The 3,529-nt window shown below is 42.9% G+C and overlaps 1 pseudogene; it reads right to left on the reverse strand.

The window, feature by feature from the left end:
- LOC115870998 overlaps positions 1-2,774 on the reverse strand; it is a 7,997-nt pseudogene extending 5,223 nt beyond the window's left edge.
- Between the last annotated feature and the right edge of the window lie 755 nt (positions 2,775-3,529).

The raw sequence follows: 3,529 nt of genomic DNA on the forward strand, positions 1-3,529 counted from the left end.
ACAGGGCAGGAGGCAGGGGAGTGGTTGGTAGGGACTGGTGACTGGGGAGGGGACTGACTACACAGAGGCCCTTCAGATCTTGGTGGTGGTGGTGGTGGTGGTGGTGAGAAGTTTGGTTAAAGTTCTCAAACCTATCAAAGAAGGAAGAAGGGCATAAGCCCCTTCCGCAGATTCCATTGTTGTTAACATTCACCATGATGACTTTATTCTTTTAAAAAACATTTTCATTGCTGTCTATCTATTTTAAATTCTATTTTGAACGATTGCAAGAATATTACAAAGCAGAGCTCCCATATGCTCCTCACTCAGAGTCACTATTTTTTTTGCCACATTTGCTTTAAATTCCATTTTTCTGAGCCATTTGAAAATAAGCAATAAATAGTATGAACAGAAAGCTCCTTAGATGTGATGATGGTGAGACTTTGAATAGGACATCATGTTTGGTAAAGTAAGGTTAGCAAAAATGAGAAAGACCTGCGGTACAATAGACTATTGGCACAAGAGCCGCATCGGTGGACTCAGCTATCAGACGGTCCAGGAGGAGACAAGACTTTGTTCTGTTACACCTAAGACCGAGAGACCCTAGCAACAATATAATACCCCTTCACCTTTAAATACTTCGCATTGCCATAGAGTGAATTCTGACTTGTAGGGACCCTTTGGGACAGGATAGAACTGCGCTGGTGTGTTTCTGAGACTATAACTCTTGACAGGAGTTCTTTTCAGAGCAGCTGGTAGATTTGAACTGCTGACCTTGCTATTAGCAGCCCAATGCACAACCACTCAGGAACCAGGGCTCCTTTTTAAATACATCAGTATGCATGTCTTAAGATCAAAGATATCCTCTTCTCTAACCATGGTATTATGAATGGATCAGGAAATTACGCAAGGTCTGCAGTAATGGCAGAAACCACCAGCTGCTCCCAGGGAGAAAGACAAGGCTTTCTACTCCCTGAAAATTACAGTCTCGGAAACCCACAGGGGCTGCTCTCCCCTGTCCTATAGGGGAGTGAGTTTTAGAGTACAATGCTATAGAGTCACTATGGGTCAACATCAACATGGACTTACTAGTAGTGAGTGAGTAACAATACTAACTAGTAATTAGTAATAATGTATCAGAGTCAAATTTGAGGTTCAAATGTTGCTAGTTGTTCCAGTCATTGTCCTTTATATCACTTTTGTTTTTTTTCTCCCTGGTCTAGGATCCAACCCAAGATTGGTATTTTGTTTGGTTGTCCATTTGGTCTGTAATCTGGTTTGCCAAACTCAACAACAAATTGGGTATCGGTTCTCTGAACCACCACTGACTATAGGCCATTTTGGATAGATTTGATATTTCTTGGTAGTTTGCTTCAGCTCACCCACTTCTGGTACAAACACTATTTAAGGGGTAATGCATCTTGTTAGTTTATCATGTCCGGAGGTTCATGCTGTTACTCTTTTCTGTTATTAGCGAAGTTACCTCTGATCCCTCGGTTAGGGTGGGTTTGCTGGGTCTCTATTCCCGTGGCATTAACAAAAACACAAACACTACTTTTAGAATAGCTTTGTATGCAGGAAAAAACATTGAACACAGAGTTATCCTATTATTTCTTGCCCCTATACACAATTTCCCTTATTATTAACATCTCACATTAGAATAACGAGTCCCTTACAATTAGTGAACCAATATTGATATACAACTGTTAAGCAGGAGACCCTAGGTGGTGCAAATGGTTTATGTGCTCTGCAGATATCCCAAAGGCTGGAAGTTCAAGCTTACCTAGAGCAGCGGTTCTCAATCTGTGGGTCACGCCCCCTTTAGGGGTGGAACGATTCTTTCACAGGGGTCACCCGATTCATAACAGTAGCAAAATGACAGTGATGAAGTAGCAATGGCAATAATGTTATGGTTGTGGGGCCACCACCACATGAGGAACTGTATGAAAGGGTTGTGGCATGAGGGCGGTTGAGAACCGCTGCCGTGGAGATAAACTCAGAAACCCTCTGACACGTGGGGGCTGCCAAAAACTCAGAAACCCTCTGACACATGGGGGCTGCCAAAAGTTAGAACCGACGGCCAAAGATCATCATTTACTCTGATTTCCTTAGGGTTGTCTGTTCCCAGAGCTCATACTCTATTACATCTACTTGTCATGGCTTGGTAGACTGCTCTTGGCTGGGGCATTTTCTGATTTGTGTCAGACCTTGTGTCTGATGACCAGGTCAGTTTTGAGGAGCACTGGTAAGATAATTTATAGGCTATTTGGAATTTGTTTTTCTGGTGAGGCTGTGTGTTTCCAGAGGAAGGTCACAGAGGTAAAGTGCCATTTTCAACATGTGATCTTATCAACATGATTTCTGATGGATGATTCTGACTGTGGTCACTGGGCTTGATGTGTAGTTAGTGTCTGTCAGATTTCTCCACTGTAAAGCTCCCACACTGTACTCTTCAGAAAGAAGTCACTCGGCACAGGGCACATTAAAGAGTGGGGAGTTATTTCTCCTTTAGGACAGAGTGTCAGGCATACTTTATTTGAAACTCTTATGCATAGGAGGCTTATCTCTTTCCTCTCATTTATTCAGGGATTCAGGCATTTATGAAAACCAGCATGAGCTTTGGGGGTACAATCCAATGCTACTTTATTTGATTGCTCGGAGTTTTCCAGTTCTTAGCTGTGGGGAAGTATGCCTGTTAGTGCTTGTGCATTAATGCAGTGTTTTCTGACTGTCTCTCTGTTTTCCGCCTCTTGAATATCTCCTTCGCTTTCTGGCACAAGATACTCCAGGCTCATCTTGCGTATTTCCTACTCCAGTTCTAGAATCAGCCATTTCTCCAAGGAGCCCTGGTCACTTTTAATGGAGAGTGGTTTAGGCTAAGGTGACCAGATGTCCCGCTTTTGGCGGGACAGTCCCGATTTTTAACAATTTTTCCCACATCTCGCGGCATTTTAAAAAAGTCCTGATATTTGGAAAGAATGCATGACAAGCTAGGATATGCAGTTTTCAGCTGCCATGTGGCTATTTCGCCAGAATCTGAGTTTTATCAATGGTGTCCCGCTTTTGTGCCGCTTTACCAATGTTAAAATCTGGTCACCTTAATTTAGGCCCATAGTTGGGCTCTCGGTGTGCTATTTGCTACTTGGGTTATGCTGGAGTATTTGAAAGCACAGCTGGCATCCTATCATTTAGTTCCTGAAAACCTCTGGCCTATGTCTAAAATAATAAGGATATTTTCTTATGTAGCCCAAAAGTTACATCTGTGTCTTACGTAATTAAGATGTCACCAAAGAATTAATTTCCTGTGGCTGCTGTAACTAATTACCTCAAACCTGGTGGCTTAAAACAACCAACAGAGGGGCTTAAGTGGAGAGCAAATGTTGTGAGAACGAAGAGGATAACGAATGTACAAATGTGCTTGACACAATGGATGGATGGATGGATTGTGATGAGTTGTATGATGGGACTGACAGTTCCGGGGGGACATGGGAGAGGGGGAGGTGGGGGGAAAGGTAGTGGTGTTAACAAACCCAGGGACAAGGGAACAACA

The sequence above is a fragment of the Echinops telfairi genome, unplaced genomic scaffold (genome assembly GCF_000313985.2).
Source record: "Echinops telfairi isolate 266 unplaced genomic scaffold, ASM31398v2 ScPeMD7_3;HRSCAF=10, whole genome shotgun sequence".
NCBI lineage: Eukaryota > Metazoa > Chordata > Mammalia > Afrosoricida > Tenrecidae > Echinops > Echinops telfairi.